Genomic DNA, 25,331 nt, shown 5'->3' on the forward strand with positions numbered 1-25,331 from the left:
AGAAAACACATTTTTGTGTTTAATTTCGTAATTTAAATAATCGCCTGCACTAATTAATGAGATTACTCCTTCGAAAAATTAAGATTGAGTTATGAAACGTGAAAATTCAATCGTTAGATCAAAATCTATTCAGGGTGGTCTGTCTTTTATTTTGCACACTATACATCGAGTTCTGTGAACAAAATGTTCTTAAATTCACTCCAAAGATATGATGAAAAAAACTGTGAGTCTAGGTTTTGAATCCTCCCAGCTTTAGAGCGAGTACCAGCCTGTCAGGGAAATAACGGCGGTTGGTGCACAATGCTGATTTCATTTTCACCATCACTCTTCGCTAGTCATAAATCGTGGAGTCTTAATATCGATAACCCTCTAGCTCACAACAGACAGTTGGGTGAATTTTTTCTGTATATAAATATTTTAAATAAAATTTCTCTTCGCGGATATTTTATTGCTATACCATAACTAGGTTTGCAATAATGTAAAATGAACGAGAGAAGGCCAGACATTTTAAAGGAACCGCAACGCATAGGACCCCTAAAGCCAAATTCGAGAAAAAAGAAAAATTTGTAAAAAAATATTGAAGAGTCAATTTTAAACTCCAGATAAAAAAAATTTTAAACTTTTATTTATTTTTTAATGAGATTGTTTGAATGAAAAGTTTCTAAAAAAGAACTATTACTTATACTTGTGTCGAGAAACCTTTAAGCGAAAGTTTTCGTATTGTACTTTCGCAGACCTTAAAAAACAATCCAAAATCATGGTATTATGCTCGTTTATTTGCTTTCCCTTAAATGAGGTCCTTTGCAAAATATTTTCTTACTATTTATTAATATTTTCGCTGAAAAGGTTAATATTCGCTTTATTTCGTTTCCTTTGAGAAAGGTTTTCGCTTAATATTTCTGCTAATCTAATCATGACAGCAAACAAAAATGCAAAACATAAGGTTTACAATTTGCTTGTTTTTTAACCTAAATAACAATATTTTTTCAAAAAGATTTAAAAATCATTAACTTTTCCTTTAAGGAGGAAAGGTAGGAAATTGCAATATTTTTACGCCATTGAGAAAAGGTTTTTACTGCAAACCTTTTCGTGACAATGAAAATAAAGTTAAAACACAAGGTTGTCGTAAGGTTACATGCTTTCTGGGATGCAATCTAAAACTTTCATACATCTGACGGTAAAGTTTTTAGATAATAATTTAGAGTAAAAATAATTAATTCTATTCTTCCTTATAGGCTTGTCATCAAACATGGATTAGTGCTGACATAAATAAAGGATTAGTAAGTATAACTTTTCATAAAAATCATCTAAGTCAAATTAACTCTAACGTTATTCATAAAAACTAAGAATTTTCTGAATGTAATGCTGGAAAATTCTGAAGAATTTTTAATTAACTCATTGAATTCCTGAGGAGAAACAAGCCTTTAATGAAATCAGTTTTAGGTTAAATTACGTGTCTAAGATTGATCTTTTTAATTAAAAATGTTTTTCGATTTTAATTTAAAATTGTAGGCAGAGAGTAAAATTAATTATGATACTAATTTCACTAAGTGAAAGTTTAAAGCTCAAACACGATAAATAACTATAATTTCAAATTCTACGTTCACAAGATTTAATATTTTGTAAATTTGTGCTTTAAAAAAATCAAGAATGAGCATTTTTTCATGCTCTTCTTTGTTGGGTTCTCTTAACGAAGCATTAATGACGAATGCATTCATAGCAAAGACAAAAAAAAAAAAAAAAAAAAAAAAAAGAAACGAAAATCAGATTTACACTATTTTTATCTAAGAAAACTGCAATTATCCCCCCCCCAGAAAAAAAAAATAGAAGCAACAAATAGTTATATATTCATAAAATTGTTATTTCTATTAGTTTATTCACTAAGTGTTCTAAAATTCGTCCAACAAATTCAGAGCAGTGTTAAAATACACGTTTAGAGGATGAAAATAGCATGCAGGTTTCGATGACACGCTGGATAACAACTAAAAAAGGTACAATAAACTGGCTAACTGCAAAAAGATTTATTTGATTAAGTATTACAAAAGTTGTTCGAAGTAGAGCCCGATTACGTCATTGCACAAGTCTACAAAGACGTAACCACGATTCCCAGACGCTTACCAGGTTCGCTTTTGCTGTCTGCTAAAACAGCGACAAATCGGGATCTGAGATTCCACGGCGTGCCCACAGGCATCTCATAACTAGTGTTTTAAAGTTACCCTATAGGAAAAAGTCATATGGATTAAGATTCGGCGAACGTGGAGGCCATGCAACACTTTTCACGGGTTCAATCAACTTCTTTTGGTACGCCACATTTTGATGGTGTGCATGTAAAGCATAAGGTACAGGGGTGCCATTTAGCTAATTTAGTTCGAACAAGCCTCAAGTAATTTCTACATTTTACTTTCTCTAGATTCAAAACTTTCGAAAAATTCAAAACCTACCTTTTGAAAGTTAATAACGAAATATAAATTATCTAAATTTTTCTTTTTATTTGGAGAAATTTTACTCATTTTGGCTTTTACAAGATCGAAATAAAGTAAATTAATAAAAGAAAAGTTAATAATAAGATTTTGAAACTGATATACATCATTATTCTTAAGGGAGAAAACAAAATCTTTAATTGATTTAATATTATAATGTTTATTAAAATCTTTTTCCATATTAGAATATTCCATAATATTGTTTTTCTTAATTTTCTTCGTGTTTTTTTTTCTTCCTTTTGTCCGTTTTACATTTATTTATTATGATATATATATATATATATATATATATATATATATATATATATATATATATATATATATATATATATATATATATATATATATATATATATATATATATATATATATAAATATATATATATATATATATATATATATATGTGTGTGGGAAATATTATAGTGGGTTTGTTCTATTTGTATTACAGCTCTATGATACAAACAGTGTTTCTCTAAAAAGAAACTAGTTTAAACTAAACTTGTTTGGGTGCTTGATTCAAAATTTTTAATGTTTTAAATTTGCAATGAAAACCTCATTAATCAACAGAAAATGAAAAATAGCAGACGGCATTACGCCAGTATCCTCATCCTACCGTTTAATCAATGAGCAGGACAGCTGATGGATTTCGAAAATACATTGTCCAGCATTTGTCTTTATCCCCGATTCATTTCTTTTAATTTTGATATGTATTTTTTAAAGCAACTGAAAATTTCGTTATTATTGAAAAAATATGATCAGAAGAAATAATACCCATATTGTCTTTAAAAATTTTTTTAAACGAAACATTTATTATATAGCAATAAGAAAAAGCACTTATTGTATTTCTTCTTCTAATAGTTAAATAAAGATTTACAGTTCTTGCTAAGTATATAAATATGCAGTATATTTATAAATATATTAAAAGAAGTTTTAAAAAAAAATTATGTTTAAAGTTATATGTAAAAATTATGTTAGATTAAAAGAAAATATTAAAAGAAGAAAAAAATATGAAAGAAATTAAGATATTGAAATCAAAACGTAATTTATTTTTGATGCTAAGAAAGCTTGTTCTTTTATATTCTGTTTGCTTTCTTTAACATTCGATATCCTTTAAAAAACATTTTAGTAATTCTGATATTAAAATAAAGAACATAACCAATTATAAATTACAGTTGATTTCATGAATTTTAACTAAAAATATTAAAAGAAAACGATGAATTAATCGTCCAACCAGTAATTAACATTTTACCTTTGCAGATGCGTGGTTGAATTTTGATGACAAAGCTTTTCCCGCGCTTCGGAGAAGAATAAATAAAATAAAAAGATTAAAAAAAAAGCAACAATAAAGCGTGCCGCTTTAACACAAATGATCTTGCAGTAAATAGAAACTGCGCGCTCTCAAATTATTGGAATCCTTTATGTTACTCTAGTAATTATCTAAAATTTTTCTTATAAGGATTAGTGGTAATTTTCTTATAAAAATTTTTAACATTTAAAGAAAAAAATAGTATTATCGCTAAAACAGAAACGCAAACGATTATAATTATAATCCATGCAAGCTAGCTGCTAAGAGATTTATTTTAAATGCTTCAGAAAGAAGTAAGTTGTAGAAAATCGTTTGGATGGAATCATTATTTAAAATCGTATATTAAGATTTTAATAAAAGATGAAGTCCCAGCTGTTCTTTTCTCTTTTTAAATTCAGAAAAATCTAGTTTCCTTTATTACTCCGTTCATCCCATGAAAAAAAAAGAAAAGGATTTTTAAAGCTTGTAATATTTCAAAAATTATCGTGAAAAGTGTTAAAATACAAACAGCATGCTGACAAAAGAAAGAGAAGGCCATAAACGTGAGCAAGGTATTATTTAATTTTCTGTTTAATCCTTTTTTGTGTTTTCTGAAAAAAATTCCATACTTCAAATTTTAGTTTTCTGAAATTTGGTTTAAAGGAGTCTTCGTAATATAATAAATATAATAGCTAATAATAACGCTGAAGTGTTCATATTAAATTTTATATAATAGTTTTTACCAATGTTAACTAAAGGTTCTTTAGTGTAAGTCTTGTTGCCAAGCTGATTTCTTATGTATTTATATAAAAGAAATCAGCTGTAAACATTTTCAAGTTATAACTGTCTTAGTTAAAAAGAGAGTCCTGTTTTTGGCGTCTTTTTTTTTTTCTTTTCTTCGTGTAAGCAACGATTTAGTAGAAAGGAAATAATAGTAAGTTAGTTTCATCCATCTTTCCATCTTTTGTTTCCTGATTATTATTTCTTTTATCACTATTATTCTTGTATGATTTGCTTTCTTTTGAGTCGTAATTTTTTTTCTTAATTGCTACTTCTATAAAAAATAAATGATTTTTATTATAAAGAAATAGTTTTATTACTTATAGACCTTGAGTATGTTTGAAATTCCATAGAATAATATATGTGAGAGTTTATGAATCTTAAATGCTCATTAGAACGATTTTTAAGTCATCAGTACTGTGCTCTGAGAAATGCATTTTCCGGAAAGTTAGTACAGATTTTGAAGGAAAATTGAAGAACAGCGCAAGTGAATTCTCCCTATAATTATTTTGATAATTTAGAGTAATTTTGTTCGACCATCTTTCTTTCAGGGCAATTTGAAAATTCCGTTTTTTCAGCACCTCTTAGGCTTTTCAGTGAAAACATTTTCCACATGAGTTTTTAACATTCAACAACCAAAACGTAGGATTTTTTTTTCCCGTTACGAAATAGATGAAAATCTGTGGGTCAGAGGTTTGGTCAGTATAGTGAATGAGGTAAAATATCCCAATTGCTGATAATTGTCAAGTTGACAAAAATAAACGAGTCTGAGGATTCTCATGACATTTTTTTACTTCTGTCTTTTAGAACATGTATACAGTTTTTTTTTTATGAATGCAGTTTTTTTTTATTTATTATTATTTTTTTTTATGAATTTTTATTTTGTTTTTCGAATTCATGACACGTCTTAAATCTTTCCTTGTAAATGTTTTGAAAAATTACCAATATTTGGAAAGATGGTCATGATTTTACAAGATATTACACTATTTCTTGTTATGTTGGATTAAAATTAAAAGGTGTTTTTTTTATTAATTTAAAAACTCCTTGAGGTGTATTCTAAAATGTGCCGCATGCATTATAATTATGTACCTCAAGAATAATAAATAATTTTTTTTAAATTAATTACAGTTTTTTTTAAATATATAAAGCATTATTGAATCAAATTTTTAGTAAAATAAGTTTTAACGAAGGTAAAGTATTATTAATTAATTGGGAAGTAATAGGAAAAAACCCTGTTTTTAAATTCAAGTATAAATATGGTAATTTCTTTTCCAGTGAAACATTTAAAAATTTTGAAACTTACCTATAAGTGGTTGGCAACAGATGCGTTTTTACAGCTTTTAAAACCCTTCAAAATTTCTTAATTTTGTAAAAAGGTAAAAAATTTTGTACAGTTTATACATACTTACTAATTGAAATTCTAAAATAGTTTTTAATTTAGCAAAATTATGTCGAAATTGATCTAATATTTTATTGTTCAGCTAATCTTAACGCTCCTGAGGTTTTATTTTCCTTTATTACCTTTATAAGTACAAAACACGAATTTACCGGAAAGGAGAATTCATTTCAACTGTCACGTGACGCCCATCTTTCTCCGCCAAAATCGCCGGAAGAGAGGAAATGTCAGAGAGGGGTCTGATGTTAGGGGCGGGGAGAGTTGGTAAATATAGCAACGTGTTTGTTTTATTTCTATTCCATCTCTACGATCCATATATATTTTAATACCAATACCCCAGATATTAACTTTTCAATTAACATAGTAACTTCGTCGTCAGTTAAGAAAAAAAAAAAGAACTTTTATTTTATTTAACTTTTATTTAAGTTCAGCGGATATTTCAAAGTGTGAATAAAACCTTTTTTTTCCTCAAAAGAAAACTAAGACATGCTATGCTGATGATAATAGTGGACCGCTACATAAGTTATTATAGATTCAAAAGTTGAAAACACATCATTCTGTGAAACGACAAAACTTTGTTGAAATGAGTTCAATTACTATATATTTACTCATTAATTGTTTTGTAAAAAGGTCTTTGTGATTATTTATTTTATGCTAATTTCATAATAAAAATGGATATAATTTTAATTTCTATAGTTTTCAGTTAGTTGCTATAGACGACTGTAAATTTTGTTTTTTAAAAATTCTGAAGTATACTTGTTTTGGGTAAATTTTCAAAATCATTAAGATAATCTTGATATTTTTAAAAATCATCAAGACAATATTTATATGTAAGTTACAACCGTGTTTTAGTTTCATTCGATTTAGAATGAAAAAAAAATTGAGTTATAAAGAACAAAAAAAGATAAAATGAAACTATTGTAAGTTGAAGGTTTAGTAGTTAGGTAAGTCAACCACTGTGCCCCGTGGCGTAATTATCAACCCTGCAAAGAAGTTTTTATACCACTTTGCATGTATAAGCCACTGGTATTATTCTCAAAAATTTGAAAATTACGGGTAATATTTTTCTGATGCCATAGTTTAAAATTCTGTGTTACTCTTGGATTATCTCTCAATTTCTGATTTTGTTTCCAGAAACTATTTACATTTTGTCCCAAAATTATGGAAAAACATTGAAACAAGAAAATAAGCTTGTTACGTTAATTTTGTAATTACGTGAGTTTATTTAGATTGCTTTTTATTATTCAACTTAATAACGATCGAAAAATTTTAAAATATAAGGAATATAAACTCTTATCTGATTTTAAATTACGTAGCTTAAAATGACGTAGAACAAAAATTGAGTGGAATTAGCCGAATATTTTCTGGATTATGAAATTTCATTTGCAAAAATAAAAATCTGGAACTATTTATATTGTAAGGTGGAAATCTGAGTAGCAAGTCAAAAGTTATTGAGACCCTTTTTTTAGCAATATTGCATCTAGAAAGAAAAGGTGAAATAGATATTTAATCTCAAGAAAACTAACATTGCAACTTAAAAAATTTCCCATAACCTAACCTTGCATGATTACAACTTAAACCTAACTTATCAAAGGATTAAAATAAAAGTTATTCAACAGTCGTTTATTTAGGCAATATTTGTTCTGTTGAGGTGTTTAGTTTGAGGACGTTCTTCTATTTAATATGTGAAATGTAAGCCTTGCTCTTATTTCATAATACGATGTAATATATTTATAATTTGTTAAAATATTTCATGAAATTTTTTTATCACGAAGGGAATGTAAACTGACATCAAAACAACACGCTGAAAGGAAAGCTTTTTTCATTGTGAGTGTGACTTTTCAGCTGTTTCGTGCTTTTTTGCAGATGGAGTTGTATAATCACGATTGCACGCTAAACTAGATGATTGCACGGCTACTGGTATTTTCCTAGCTGAAACTGTCGCTGATTGGTTGTTTCGATATTTCATTTAGAAAATATAATTTGCAATAATTTAATTTTTATGAGAATTTTTTTGAAATCCTTGTAAATATTTTCATAATGCATGGAAAAAAATATGGATTTTTAAGAATGTGCGTAACTGCACTTCCCCTTTTTGTAACAACTAAGCACAATTGAGAGAAGGTGGAGGTGCAAAAGCTGCAGTAATTTGTGGGAAAACAATACTATAATAATTGAATTTGAAATGATTCTTGATTGTGTTAATTTTCGAAACTGAAATTCTCTTTCTGAAATGAAATTACATGAAATTATCTTTAGATTAACGAATTTTGTAATTGTGTGCAAAAACTTATCAATTCGCTTAAAAAGTTCTCGATGCATAGTGAAATACGCAATAACTAAAATTAACATTAAAGGATCCATACTTTCGACCACCCTTCTGACCAAACTATTGAGAGCATATTTCCCAGATTCCGGCCACCTCCTATATTTTGAGGGTCAGATATCCAAATCAGTCGAAAAAGAGGTATGTTTATTTAGAGAAACTAGCCTTTTGTGTCAGTTTTAGTAAATTAAAATATTGTGCGCACTAACTAATTAACATGATTGAGTGCTAGTAAGTGTAAATTCGATCATTCGATCAAAAGTTGTTCAGGGTGAATCTTTTTGTTATTATTTTTTTATTTTTTATTTTTGCGCATTGTATATAACCGAAACACACTTTTATATCTTTCCAATAGTCTTTGAAAAATGAGCTTTTCTTGAAGAAGAAGGGCAATAAATGTAATCACTTTTATGCAAATCGAATTGTTCCTGAGAAATAAAAATTCAAAATTTTGAATTTTCAAAAACTTCACTTCTTTCCTCACGGAAACCAATTTTCTTTATATTCACGATTCTATCATTAAAAAAAGTGTAGCTTAAAGAGATATAAAAATTTTTATGCTTGAAATTTAAATTGCGTTTTCATTTATTATAATAGTTCATTCAAATTACGAGAATAATCCTTTGTGATAACATTAAATTTCATTAAAAACAGCGTTTAAGATTAATAATATTAAAATTTGATTTTATTTTATTAGAAAACTTATTTTTATTAATAAAATTTTACTTTTGTTATTCTAAACTATAACTAAAGAAAACTACAACAGTTATTCAAAAACATTGTTTTTGATACCATTATTGCTACCATTTTTTGAAAAGATCTATTCTTTCTGCACTAAAATAGCTCCTAAGTAATGCAAATTTAAAAATAGTACAAAATATTACCATTAAAAATTGCGTTGTTTTGCAGGAAGTAAAGATTTCTGTATTTAACCCTATCTATTTCCAATTTTCTTTACTCTTCCTTTTATAATTATAAATAATTATTCAAAATGTTACTAATTAATATCACAACTTTTTTTTCCTTTCTTTCTTCATTTATTTTTTGAAAAGAAAATATTTTTCGAAAATAACATTCTTAAATGGAAGAAGAAAAAAAAGAAAAAAAAAAATAATTTTTGGTTCACTCAATTAATTTGAGAGATATAACAGAATACTCAAAAAACAAAAAATAATGTTTCCAATCTTTGGACCATTCTTTTGGTTAAGTTACGTTAAGTTTTGGTTCCGTTGGTCATATATTCCAGGTTCCAGGCAACCTCTCTGCCCTATTTTGAGGGTTAAAAACCTTGTGACATATATATATATATATATATATATATATATATATATATATATATATATATATATATATATATATATATATATATATATATATATATATATATATATATATATATATATATATATATATATATATATATATATATATATATATATATATATATATATATATATATATATATATATATATATATATATATATATATATATATATATATATATATATATACAAGGTCCGGCTATTAATTTCCAGGACTGACGTAACTGTAGGAGAAAGAAAAGCCGGAAGATGGCGCTAATGATTGCATATTGAAGAGTGTTCTCTTGCGCATGTGCAGTGCAATCGGCGCCATTCTGAAGTGAATGGTTCTCGTGGAAAAGCGCATTAAAACGGAGCTCTTAAATTCCTGTTGTCGAAGTGAAATGGAGCAAAGAATTAACATTAAATTTTGCTTCAAATTGGGCAAGACAGCTGCAGAAACCTACAAATTGTTAAAACAAGTTTACGGCAAGGAAGCATTATCTCGCTCAAGAACTTTTGAATGGTTTAAACGCTTTCGAACGCAAAAGCGTGGAAGATGATCCGCACACAGTTCGTACGCAAGCCGAAAGCAATTGAAAAAGTTCGCGTCCATGCATTGCGTTTGCCTGTGAGGCGATTCTTAGCTCAGCAAGGTGTCGTTGAGTCGCAGCATCCACCATACTCGCCAGACCTAGCACATACTTTTTCCTGTTTCTTAAGCAGAAAAATTCACTGTAACGTTACAGTTACAGAAAACTGTAACGTTACAGTTTTCGTGAAGGCTTTGACATCCTGAAATCTTGTTCCCTTCAGTGAATTTTTCTGCTTAAGAAACAGGAAAAAGTATGTGCTAGGTCTGGCGAGTATGGTGGATGCTGCGACTCAACGACACCTTGCTGAGCTAAGAATCGCCTCACAGGCAAACGCAATGCATGGACGCGAACTTTTTCAATTGCTTTCGGCTTGCGTACGAACTGTGTGCGGATCATCTTCCACGCTTTCGCGTTCGAAAGCGTTTAAACCATTCAAAAGTTCTTGAGCGAGATAATGCTTCCTTGCCGTAAACTTGTTTTAACAATTTGTAGGTTTCTGCAGCTGTCTTGCCCAATTTGAAGCAAAATTTAATGTTAATTCTTTGCTCCATTTCACTTCGACAACAGGAATTTAAGAGCTCCGTTTTAATGCGCTTTTCCACGAGAATCATTCACTTCAGAATGGCGCCGATTGCACTGCACATGCGCAAGAGAACACTCTTCAATATGCAATCATTAGCGCCATCTTCCGGCTTTTCTTTCTCCTACAGTTACGTCAGTCCTGGAAATTAATAGCCGGACCTTGTATATATACACTCATGGACAAAAAAATTAGCGCACCAAGAAGGAGTCTTCATAATGAAACGAAATTTTACGTTCGTAATGACTATTTTGATATAAGTAAATGAGTTGAAAATCAAAGAAAAACGATAATCTTTGATTTTCTAATCATTTACTTACATCAAAATAGTCATTACGTATGTAAAATTTCGTTTCATTTTGACGACTCCTACTTGGTGCGCTAATTTTCTTGTCCATGAGTGTATATTCAAAGGAAATTTGTTTTTGCATCTTACTTTGTAATTTAAACTGATGGCAATGATTAATTAGCAAATTTATGCCATCTTCCTTGAATAAACTTAGTGTTCGAAATTAATAGTATGCTCATATTTCGTGGATTATCTTTAGAACCATAGAGGAAATTTCAATAAAATTTCGTATGAAGATAGGTTGTCAAAATTCAAATATAATAAATATTCCGAACTTATAATGCACACGCTTGATTGCCTCTAACACTTATTTAGAGATGTTCGAGAGATACTGTTTTTAGAAATATTCGATGACAACTAAAAACTCTATTACTTTTGAACAGTAGTACACTAAAATTGTAACTTAGTAGATAGAATTTAAGGCTTTGAAGGGTAATTTCTTTCACATTTCTTTTGTTATTACCTCTTTTTTTCTACCACTCTTATTTTTAACGCGACTACTTCTTATTACTAATACCATTTTGCCAATTAATATTATATAACTTTTAAATAACCATTGTTAACACTTTTTAATAACCATTATTACAACTTTTTTTCATATTATCTTTTACGACTTTTGCGCTTCCATTTTTCAACTCCAATTTTAATTAATATATTAATATAAACAGTAAAAACTTTTTTTCTTATAGATAAATTACTTTTCGTAGATCAAGTTTGTTAACATTTTTAAAAGAATTCCTTTTATACATTTAAATCATAGTTTTTGGCACATTTCTCAAACAAATGCACTTTTGAAAAACAAAATCTTAATAAAAATGTTTTCATTTACAAAAATACTTTGTCCTTCTAGTGTTTCAATAAAATTGTCAAAACTCTACTTTATGCATACAATACTATCTTTATAGTTACTAAAATAGAATTAAATCTGAAACAAAGCAAAAAGATCAACAAAACTGAATTTATGATACTCTCCGAATTCATTCAATCTAATAGTATGTCTAATTCAAAAAAGTATATTTTTGAGACTGGTTTTGAGATTTAATAATTTAATGATATTAATTAATTAGCATATATGAAATTGTTCTATTGAAACATGAAGATTACCTCTTAATTGGTAAAAATATGAACATTAAATCAAAATTATTCAGGGTGATTTGTTTTTTTCTCTCCCTAATTCTATTGAGTCAAGTAAATAATGTGAAAAGCAAAACAAAACACAAATGAATAAGTAAATTGATTCTGCATTCAAATCGGGAAATAAAGTTTTGATGTGTTTTATCACATGTGCTTTTACCAACTATTTCAGAATAGGAACGGTTTATAAACAGAAAGTGACTCAGAAACAAGACATTTATAGGTAGTAGTATTTTAATTCTTTCAAGCAGTTGAGGTATGTTAATAGAGGTAAAACATCGGATACACACAGCTGAATATATACACGTCAATGTACGAGGAAAAGATTCGAATGAAGCCAACACATTTCGAACACTTCCAAATGGAAATATTCCAGAGTTCTCGTAAGACTTAAAAATAAACTAAGAGAGCAAAAACAACTACTGTTAGGACTATATAAAAATTGTCAATTAAAGAAAATAATATGGTTTTTCTCAATTTCTAAGTTGCGACCCAATTATGATCCAGACTGGCATATGTTTCAAAATTCTTACAAGCAATTTTTCTATTTTTCATAAATCAACAATATGCATATCTAAAAGATTTTTTATATAAGTTGAAACTCATAACGAAAATAAACTACGCATTTTTCTATGGCGAAATTATCGAAGATGCATAATACTTGTATACTTTGAATGACATTTTGCAAAAGCAGTTTTACAAATGTAAATATTCCAGAGTTCTCGTAAGACTTAAAAATAAACTAAGAGAGCAAAAACAACTACTGTTAGGACTATATAAAAATCGTCAATTAAAGAAAATAATACGGTTTTTCTCAATTTCTAAGTTGAGACCCAATTATGATCCAGACTGGCATATGTTTCAAAATTCTTACAAGCAATTTTTCTATTTTTCATAAATCAACAACATGCATATCTGAGAGATTTTTGTATAAGTTGAAACTCATACCGAAAATATACTATGCATTTTTCTGCGGCGAAAATATCGAAGGAATGACATTTTGCAAAAGTAGTTTTACAAATGTGTTTTTCTAACTTAAAAAGTGATTTATAAAAAGTAAACTGAAACAACTAATTAGCTTACAAACAAAATAAATACATTTTTAGTTTGACATTATAGGATAAATTTTAGTGTCCACAAAATAAAAAACCCGATTCTAGTAATTCAAGGAAATGACCTTAAATAGGCTAATTAATTAGAGCAGACGATATTTTAAGTTGCGAAATTAGACATAAAAACATACTTTCTTTAAACAATCTTTCCTTTCTGTCACCCCCGCCCCTCCCCAAAGGATTCTGAATTATATCTCTCAAAATATGGAGATTCTTGCAATCTGAAAAATATAGAATCGAATAGTTTAGTCAGGAGAGCTTTCAAAAGTTTTATTGCTACTATCCCCAGGATTTTTTTGAAAAAACCAGCGTCCATCGAAAAAAAAAATATTATTTCGAGAAAGTAAATTTTTGTATATGATTACGTCACTAGAAATATCGTCTGCACTAATTAATTAGCGTATTTAATGTCGTTCTCTCGAGCCAATGATATTGCATCGTAGTACGTGATAATTCGATCATTAGATCAAAAATTATTCAGTTTTTTTATTTTGTTCGCATTAAAACGGTACATTGCATTAAAACGCTTAAATATGAAAATTTGAGTCAAATTAGCGAACGGCCTTTCGAGTTTTAATTAGTACCTCAAAACCAGTACTTTCATTTATTTTATATTAAAACAGACTGCGAATTTAGTTTCACTGAAACATATTTGTTTAGAAAAGATAAACTGAAATTTTTTATCCGAGGTATAGAATTTTTATCAGATGGATGGACAACCCTGCTTCAACTCAAATAATATCTACGATACGAGCATTTGTGTGAAATATTACTCGAAGTTAAACATTGCATAATATCTATTTTGTTTGCTATTTACTTCATATCACTTCAAGTGCCGTGCATCAAGAGTAGTGTCATCTTAGGATATTTTAGTATTTGAAAACAAGTCGCAAGGAGAGATAAGAAAAGTGGAAAGATTAAGTGGAATATAAACAGGAAATGATAGCGTTTAAACTAATGTCCTTCATTGTAACAATATTGATGTTTAGTGTCAGTGCCAATGAAGGTTAGATATAGTGATTTAATTTTCATTTTATTTCCTCAGTACAAATACACATAATACATAACCAACGCAATATAATAAATATGATTTTAAAAAATAAAATCCCTTCACTTCCCATGTCAAAGGTAGGTGAAAATGAATCTTTTTGTAAGCTGAAAATTTTGTTCTTCGAGTCCAAAATGGAATGCTGACGGTCTAAATGTACACAAGGTATTCAGTAACCACTGTTAAAAATCATGCAATTATTGCATACACTTTAGAGTTCGTAAATTATTATTAAAGTGAGGAAGAAACAAAACACTATCGATATTTATCAAATCACTGGGAGTAATTAGATGAATAACAAAAAAATAGTTTTATTGCCTGATGAATTTAATATATTTCTAATAATCACATTTACAGCTCCTTTCTGTTTCCTTCTGAAATCAAATAGGTTTCAACACTTTTAGTCCTACCTTCCTCAACAACAATTCGTTGTATTTATTGTTTTTTATTATTTCCTCTCTTAAAGATCCATTTGCGACATCTTGAATGTTAACTTTTTTTTTCTATTTAAAAAACGTATGAAGGATGGTCATTATGGAACACCCAGAACACGAAATACCTAAATTATCAATATTATCATCATTAGAATTATATTTTTCACACTTAAATAAATTTATAAATATCTCGTGACGAATTGGTAATATTTTGTACTCAACAAATAAGCGAAATCATTAGTAGTTATCTAACTATTTGCTGAAATAAACTTGTATTAAAATTTTTTTTTATTACCTATGGGCGATTTCCGAACCTGAAAAGAAATCGTATTTTAATAAGAGTGGAATCCGTAAAATAATTTTAAGAGAACGCTATCCTTAATTTTTTAAATCATCTCGTATTATCATTTTACCTCTTTATTTATTCTTAAAAATTAATAAAATGTTGTACTTTGATTAAAAGTTGATTACTACGATTGCACGCAATTATGATCCGAAAAATTAATGTTTAAACTCTTTTCTTTGTCCTCATCATCGATGTTCATTATTGTATAATGGTTACAAGACATATTATTTGAAGAATTAATATTGAAGACAAAAATTCTGACTGAAAGTAACAAAATGTAATTTTTTTTAAATAATTTTATAATTTCTTTCAAAAAATAATTAGAAAACTTGAAGTAAACTTTCAAACAATTCACGTTTGCTAGAATCTTCACGGTACGCATTTGACTATTCAATGAAGGCACAGTTGGGACACTACGTAGTTTAACATAGTTACTCAATGTAATCGATTTTTCTTGAGTTTGACTTAGTTTAAATGTTAGTAGTAACAGTTGTTAAACACTTGTAGCAGGGGCAATCTAACAGTAGCAATACTAATAACAGGACCTTCACTATTACAATACTAATAACAGGACCTTCACTATTCGATAGACAACAGAGATAGGTAGGAAATTCGGATGAATGTCTAGCACTATATATTAAATTTGTCTTTTAACTGTGAGAGCAATTGAAAAATAGTAAGTGTAATGACGTGTAGGATTTTTAAAATTTCGCTCTTAGTTTTTCATTTATTATACTCGGATACAAAAGTTTTAGTTAATCATTTAATTAATACGAGATTATGAACTCAGTAATGTTTTTAACATTGCAATTAAAACTATTTTGGTAATATTTTATGCTGCTAAAATTTCAAATAAATTGGACAAAAATTAAAAGAGTTTTCATGTTTGCGAGTATAAATTGTTTATAGTTCTGAACATCGTGTATGTTTAAAAGATATGATATCAAAACAGCTTGATATAATATGTATTATTATATTAAAGGATTGAAAGTTAGATTTAATTGTATCAATAAAGCATTGTCCATTGTTAATTATTTCTAATGTGATTAAATTTTCTATTTAATTAATTAGAGCTAATATCTTTATAGAAATTCATATTGAATATTTTAACTTATTGAAGATTCTTCATATTTATGAAAAAGAATTCATCTCTATTTTTTCAGCATTCCTCTTTACTTTTTGGGATGATTACTTTATCCTACTCCATTTTTTAAAAATTTGTAAAGACAATCTGTTTTTGTTGTTTTGTCCCTGCAGAATCAATAAATAAGTTAAATTAAAAAAAATGTCTCAGAGGTTTTATAAAGACAAACTAAAAGGGCGATGATATAAAAAAAATTGCTGGTTTTAAGCATGTGTTCTAAAAGAATCCAATCTGAAATTACAAAATAAATAAATTAATTAGTTAACTAAAATAAATAAATAAAAATTTAATACTATCTGTATTTACATTTCAGCTGAGCAGCTTGACAATTTAATCCCATTTAACCCTGTAGAAAAATCTAGAATTCATTCAATCTAGATGAAATCGCCAATAAAAGTCTCAATCGTTAATGGTACTCTGATGCTCTGGCCAAGCCAAAGAATTTGCCTTTCATGTTGAGAAACCTGGCTTGGATGTATAAAAATCATGCAATTGAACATTTGGAAGCAAATATGGATTAATTCTGAATTCCGCTACCTTTTAATTTAAAAGTTTATTTAGTTACGTGCTATCTAAAGATACTAATATCGTAATACATAGATGCCAATTCAAAAAACAAAAGTGCTATTTAATATAGCAAGTGATTGTTGAAAAATTTATGGGTAATATTTCTGTTAAAGCTATTATATCCATTGCACTTCAAGTCTCAACTTCAGTTTTTTTTATTTTTTTTTATGTAAATTGTTTGTGTTGTAGCATTTGTTTATTTATTTGGAAATAATAAAATATTTTTTGTAATAAACAAATTTTTTATCAAAGTTCGCAAATTAAAAAAAGTTAAATATTTTTGAATTCTTGTAAAAAATATTAGCACATAAAATACTCAAAATTTGTAAACAAATGCTCGAATATATATATTTTGCTTGAAAAATTACCTATGTCAATGATACCAATTCTTTTTTTTTCTTTTAAAAAAAATATCCTTCTGTAGGTGATAGTTTAGATATGATATTGGATACTCGTACCCAAAATAAACTCTAAGATGACCTTGATGATAAAAAATTAACCCTTTTAGGTTGTTTTTTTACTGATAAGCAACATTGTTAAATAAACATGCTAATAATGATAACAATCCTGTTTCGGAAATGTGGTGTTATTTAATATAAAAAATTGTTTTAGCAGTTCTAATAAATAAATAAAGAGATAAGGCATAACAATTAGATTATTACATAGTTTCTAGGCAATGACCATCCTGTTCATATATATATATATATATATATATATATATATATATATATATATATATATATATATATATATATATATATATATATATATATATATATATATATATATATATATATATCTGCTTGTGTGTGTGTGTGCAATGCTTTCGTTCCGAGTCTTGTTTTTTTACTATAATATCGGAAATAGTTCAATTTTAATTTTAATTCATCAGATTTTTATTTGCAGCCGATTTTATATATTCTTTTTGTATAATGATGAAACCTCTCTAATTTTTACTAAGCATTTATTAAGAAAATTGAGTAGAGAAATTAAACTACTATTTACGAAATGTACATGCAGAAGAAGCTCCTGGAGACTAGTTTACAACTTTATTTTCAAAAGACAAGTGTGCACTTTTTCCACACACAGCATACAGTTATTATTTCATGTCATGTGATCCATAATATCCAGACTCCTTTGTTAGAATTGACGCCACAAGAAGTAATCATAAGACCTAATGACGATATATTAAAATTTCAAAATATTTATTAAATTGAATGGGATTTCGGCTTCATAAAGACATTTTACTGAGCTGCATGAATTCATTTTATGAATAAAGATTACATTTCTAACTAATTAACGATAATATATACACGAAGTGCTTCGTTTATTATGTGAAAGATTCTATTTAAAGTTCTCATCTGTTAGAAGAGCTAGTCTACAATTAAAAAATATAAATCATTTTTGGTATAATTTTAAGATCCCTTTAATTCTACTTAGTTATTATGTAGATGATACAATATCCCCCGTCTCAAAGGTGTTGACCCGGAGGTGATATTTCTTGATTGATTGATCTGAATTTTTATTTTAAAATAGATCATATAAAAGCTTTTAAAATACACTCAATATTCTACTTCTTATGTTACTGAAATAACATCCAATATGAAATAAAAATATAGTTGCAACTAAACAATAGGCCTTAAAAATTTGCTACGCATGTAAGTCTTAAAGACATTAGTCATTTAATTGAGGATATCCTTCAGCATATTTTTAAAAACTTCATGACAAAATCTCTTACAAAACTCTCATAAATCTTCATCCTGCAAAACTTTAAAATACTCATATATTTTTACTCACTTTTGTTATTCTTCAAAATAGTAATCTAAAATATTTCCTTTTACTTACTCTTTAAAAATACTTCACGTGAAAAAGAAAAATAAATCTTCACTTCATTTCTATAAATCTCAAATATACTTCTTAATCTCAGTAATTACTGTTCTTTCTAGTACATATATCACATATTACTTTTCTTATTTTCTCAAATAATAAAAAAATTTTAGGCCTAAAAAATTAAAAATTCACTTTCTTAAAAATTTTTGGCATCATCACCACTTGTCATCCTTTGTGACCACATGTCACTATAACCTCAGTAAAACATAGACACCTTTATAAAATGCAAACATCAAAATATGCAGTTAAAAAAAAATACAATTAAAAAAATATAAATTCCATTTCACCTCATACTGGACACATTTGTGTCTTTAATTTGGAATTTAGGATTCCAACATGTTTAAAGAGAATTTTCTCTTAAGGGAATCAATACCTCAACAGAAGGAAAACAGCCCGAATCTCAGAAATCAGTGTTATGAAAAATCATGACAACCTTAAGTGTGTCATCATTATTTTTATGCATTTGTAGTTTAAATTTCCACAAAAACAAAAGAAAAAAATGAAAACTACGCCCACATCACCTGTCATCTCAGGTATGGTGTGAGTTAACACTAAGCTGTTTTTCACAAATTAAGGATCGGATCTTCCAGAAAAAAAGGGTAATAGTATTTCTTCTTATCAATATCAATATTTATGTTTACTTTCTGGTCTTAAACGAAATTCTTCAGCTGGATAAAATGTCTTAATTTGGAAGAGAGTTATTTGTCTATTTCAAAGTTTACATTAGAAAGTTTCTTTAATATTGAGTAAGGGCCTGAATAAGGGGAAGTTAATTTTCTAGTGTTAGGATATTTAAATTCTTCCATTATTACCAAATCTCCTTCGCTAAATTTAGCATTTTTAAATTTTAAATCATATCTAAGTTTATTTTTCAAATTATGCTCCTCAGTTCTTTCGAAAGCTATTTCTCCAGCCTTTTCTACTGGGGGGTATAAAGGTTGATGAATCGAAGAATCAAAAGGCAAGGAGCTAAACATTAAATAAGCAGGTGAAAAAAGTTGTAACAGCAAATGGAGTATTATTATATTCCGACACAATATGTTCAAGAATTTTAATTCAAGGAAATTTTTCAGAAAAGCTATTTACTTTACACTTTAACCTAGTAACTATAGATTGTCCCGCCCTTTCTTATTTTCCATTGCATTGTGGATGGTGACTAATTGTCAACAACTGCTTAACATTATGGTTTCTCAAATATTTCTTAAATCGACTTGAAGTAAAGGCAGGGTTCCTATCAGTTAATAAAACTTTTGAGGCATAGGATATAAATAAAAGCTTCAACAAATTTCAGTACATTTCTGAAGTAATATTTTTGTTACAAAAAGCCCCGATATATCTTATACAATCGTGAATTCCAATGTTTAAATATTTTTTACGAATTGTAGAATAATAAGAGAAGATTGTAGAATAATAAGAGAAGATTGTAGAATAATAAGAGAAGATTGTAGAATAATAAGAGAACATTTTAAGAATTGTAGTAGTTAAAACCCCTTACAGAATCCAGTGATATTAATTCTAAAGGTTCTTTGCAAGAAGGCATTGAGTGTAACAAACCATATTTTTTCAAGTGCGAGATCTTAATCAACTGACAGGTTTCTCAGTGTTTAACATAATTACTAATGTCCTTAATAATATCTGACTAATAATTGCACGGTGCAATAATGCTTAACATTTTCTTTACTCCAGGATGACCAAATTTTTCATGAAATTTTGAAATTCATTCTTCTCGATATATAGCAACCGTCCCCCAGAACGGCAACGGATGCAATCACTTTTAACTCCTAAACTTACACAATTACTACTTGTTTAAGTTAACATAATTTTTTTGGCAGTCAGCAAGTATATTTTCCCTTCAGATTCGCAGATTCTTTCTGCAGATAATCTGCAAATTTAGAAAATAAAAGTTATCATTTTCAAAAATTTCAAATAATGTTCTTCAGTTAAAGAAACTATTATTGGCATGTTAAATAAAGGCCATTTTTTAAATTTCAATTATTTCACTAATTGAAAAGAGTATAAATATCTATACACAAATCTGCATACAAAATACAAATGTTTAACAATATGTTATATGTATAATTTTTAACTTCATTATATGTGGTAGTTTTGCTGTAACACATGTTACATCAAGTCTAATTTTTAGAATAATAGTCTCTGTCTAAGCGTGTTAGGCTTGCAGACAAATTTGAATATATATATATATATATACACTATATATGCATTGTTTATATATTGTATATATTTTGCGGACATTTTTTTTTGGTCAACTCGCAAAAATTTGTCTATAAAAATACATTTTTAAACTTCTCGATATATAGTGTAATACACTAAAAGTGAAATGAAATTAATATTAAAAAGCCCAAATTTTTGATCTCACTTCACCATATGTTCCAGATTGCAGTTACCCCTATACTTTAATGAGCAAAATTTAAAATCCGTCGAAAATAAATGAACGTTTTTACAGAGGAAATGTGTTTTTGCGTCTGTTTCCGCAGCTTAATTAATTGTTAGCGCTAATTAATTAGCATATTTTAGCTCACTTTTTCGAACTGTTAACATTGGCCTTTAGTTTGTGAAAACCTGATCATTAGAATAGAAGTTATTGAGGGTGAAAATTTTAATTTTACTTTGAGTATTATTCACCGATCAAGAAAAAAAATTTTGATAACCTAATTTATACTCAATTACTCCCGATAAGCTTTTACGATTAATTTATTACTGATATTTATAATTTATTTAAATTTAAAAATTGGAAGAAAAGTACAAAATTCGCACTTTCCAGTACAAAAAAAAAAATGGTTTAAATATGAATTAATTCATGATAAAGATTAAAATCTTCAAATTTCATAAAGCATACTGATTAAGTAACCGGGTGCGTCTGCTGCCTGTAACTACAAATTAATGGTGGAGTCTCAATAAACATTTCCCTATACAATAATATCTTAAGTCACAAAATACATTCTACCATAGCCTCCTCCCATTAAGATAATTAATATAACTACATTCAAGATCCTTAAAATACAATAAGGACTTAATCGATTTGAAAATAAAATTGTATTAATCTCATTAAATTGTTTGTAACTGAAAACTGAGCTCCTAAGATTCGTTTTTCGGATTCTTTTTTGTGTGTCGAATCTTTTCTATTCAACACTAGTTTCCAGATTATTTACAACGAAGTGAATAAAATTTTCAATCGTTAAATTAACGAGATCTTTATCTTTATCGGAGAAATATACATTCTCAAGTAGAACTTTGATATACTTATCAAATTGAAAAACAAGAATGTTAAAAATGCAAGTTTATCATTAATTTCAGCTTCATCTGAAATAAATTTTAGTACACGTTGAAAATCTTGATAACCAATCTAAGAGCTCTTTAATAATCGATAACATAGAACTTAGTGAATCAGTTTCTAGAAATTTATCGTCTAAAAATATTATTTCAACAACCTTTAGTTACGGCTATTACGCAACAATTCGAGAGCTGTTAATTCATTAATATTTTCAAGTTACTTTTTTTATCAGATAATTTCATTGATTTAGAGTCTTCAGAATAGGACTGAACTCATTGTGACAACTAGTCTTACATCATTATTATAATGAATTAACAAATATAAAAAAAAGATAACTTTGTACTTCTATTGTTTTTATATCATCTCATTGATAAAAAACAATAATAATAAAAAAAAAATTTTGATTGATAATGTTTTTTCTATATCAGCTAATTCAAATTTTTTTTGCCTCAACAGCATTTTAACATTTATCAATGTATATCGGTAAATTAATATTATAAATTGAATTATATATAATACTTATTATATATAATAAAATAATAGTAATATATATAATAGTTAATAAAATAAATATTACATGTCAATAAGTTATTCATAAATAACTCTAATATCTTGCGAATTTGTTGAAACTATAATAAAAAAGTGTTCCGTTTAAATTGACCCATAATACTGTATAATTAAGTTTAAGACGGATTAATTTGCATGCACAATTATATTTTTTAATTAGGGTTCGTATTAAGATTGTAGCAAATTTTCACGATAGTATGGTTCAACGCACATCAAAATTCTAGCTGGTTAAAATTTAAAAATGATTTGAAGTTGTCTTGTCTTTAACAATGAATCTGAAATTTAAATACAATTCTTGCAACGGTTTCGCTGATAAAGAAATAACTTAAATATAGTTAGATAACACGTATATTTTTTAAGGTGCCGCATAATGTAAAACCAAAATATCCAAAGTTTAAAAAAAAAAACGATGTTATAAATTAAGTTTAATTTAAAACAAATTTTCATGAATTAGACTGATTCCTAAATAAGTGTATTTAAAATCAAGTATAACCTAATAAATTACAATAACAAGAGGACAGCAAACTAGCTTCCGTACTATTTGAAAGTTTTACTTTTATAAATATTAAGCTCATCAAAACTTACATAAATGTTATATTTCTGTTAGAATTGTAGTTTATTAAATGAAATTAATCTTAATGAGGATCTTTAATTTTATATAAAAAAATAACTAATAAAAAATAATTTTTTTAAAAATGTTTATTAGCAGCCTATTTTCTGTTAGCGGGGGAGAAATAAAATCCAGTGATGCAAATTATCTCTTGTTTATAGCCAATTTCGCACTAATACATATTATGAAACGTAGTAAGATAATAAAAAAAAAGTGCTTACTATCTGAAAGGTTATGTAAATTTCATACTCGATACTGGATAGACGATACGTTGTCCCGTGCACGTAACATAGATGCATTTTAAAATGCACTACATTTGAAATTTTTAAACAAAATGCTGGTTTCATTAAAAAAGTTAGTTATATTTAAAAAAAAATTTAGTATTGATTAGAGTTATATTACATATTTTATAGTTTTGTGGAAATAAAACAATATCTAATTAATCTATAATATCTCAATTAATCTACGTGTTATCTCACCAAATATTGCTTCCGGTGTTGAATTATTTCTTTTTGCTGCTGTTTCAATTTCACGTATTTTAACCAGCGTTTCCCATTTCTTTTAAACTTAGGAACACTAAATGATTAAGTTTCATTTGCTACGACCCCGACTTAATAAATTAAGTTCATTAGCAGATGTGAATATATTAACCAATGAAAGACCACCGATCATTAGAAAATATTTAATGTTAAGTAGGAAATATTTGCATTGCTCTATCAATAATAGTCATAAAATTAGATTTCATGTCAGACAGTTAAGTTCACAGGTTTTGAACGGCATTTGAATTTGTTCTTGGTGTATGTATAAGCTGAAAATGAATTAAATAAGTTGAATTATGGTTTTCGAAGAAGAACCGCTATAAACGTTGAGAATGATTATTATAGAAACATTATTCTGTGTTCTTGAATTTGATTAGTTTATTTTGAACTGAAATTTTCGGTGAGAAATAGAGATGTAATTTTTTATAAATATATATCTTTTTCATAATTTATTCAGTATATTATTAAAAAATTTTTTTTCTCCAACTTTTTGTTATTCTTTATTGGATTTTACTAAAATGATTTCATAGATATAATCGAAATATTGATAAAAGTATGGATTGTTGATTGGATATAAATGTAACTACAGGTTTTAAAAATAAATACTGGTTAAAAAAATAAAACAAGTAAAACAACCTAAATCTCCACACTTCCGTAAGCATTCCACGGGACATTTTTTGGAAATCGCTGGTTTAAGCAGTTTTGCACAGTATGATCAAAAATGTAATAATTGCGTTGATTGTTTTTATTAAAGATTTCGTAAACTCGAAGCAGGTAAAATTTTTAAGATATTTGCTATTACCAGAAATAGAGACACGACGTTGACACGAGTATCTGACAAGCCAATTTGCCAATTTATTTCTTACGAAAAGCAGTTGAGCGTTTTTAAGAATTTTAAAATGTACAAAAACCTCTTTCGTGAATGAAAGTACATTCTATTCAATTCTAAAAGCACAATTAGATTTTGGAGAATACATTCAAGATAGTTTAGGATGAGTGAGGACAATTGACTTGCCATTGTCTCAAGGGACATTCTGTGCCGTGTGCCGGAAGCACGTGACAGAATTAAGCGTTCTTAAACGCTTCCATCAGATGCCGATATCGATCACCACCCACAACAGTTAAATCAAAGCTTGGGTGCAATTTTCAGTTCTGGTTATTTTGAATAGAACTAAAGCCTTTTGCTTTGTTCTGCTTTCCTTGAGGGGGCGGATTTTCTTTTATTTAGCCTGGGTCCAAAGATCTATCCGGTAATCAGTGACGCTTCGCTAGCTACTGTGATGGAAACAACTATCCTCTTCCTTTTCCACTGAATGGTAATGAAGAAATTGTTGTGGGTTTTCTCTTCTTTTAAGAATTAAAGTTAATGGATACTAAACGAAAAAGTCGACCCGAGTAAAACCTATGACATACATGTCACATAGGTTGACACGAGAAAGATTTTTGTAAGGGTTCCCCTACCATTTGTTACTCTGGCAGATAAAGTCTTTTACTCTTTAAGTTTACAGATAAAGAATTTAAACTTAAGAAGATTACCCTATTCTTTTGTTTAA

General features: G+C 27.7%; 1 protein-coding gene across 2 annotated transcripts in view; it reads left to right on the forward strand.

Annotated features, from left to right (window-relative positions):
* Positions 1-1,168: 1,168 nt before the first annotated feature.
* Positions 1,169-25,331, forward strand: part of LOC107438559 (excitatory amino acid transporter) — a 145,180-nt gene continuing 121,017 nt past the window's right edge. The window contains exon 1 of one of the 2 annotated variants that reach the window (XM_087154749.1): positions 1,169-1,280. The gene's annotated coding sequence lies outside the window, so the exon portion shown is untranslated. Of the gene's footprint in view, positions 1,281-14,335; positions 14,470-25,331 lie in introns of those variants that run through there. The other variant, XM_087154747.1, reaches the window with a different exon arrangement.

The sequence above is a fragment of the Parasteatoda tepidariorum genome, chromosome 11 (genome assembly GCF_982258835.1).
Source record: "Parasteatoda tepidariorum strain Cologne lab strain chromosome 11, Ptep-v5.0, whole genome shotgun sequence".
Classification (NCBI taxonomy): domain Eukaryota; kingdom Metazoa; phylum Arthropoda; class Arachnida; order Araneae; family Theridiidae; genus Parasteatoda; species Parasteatoda tepidariorum.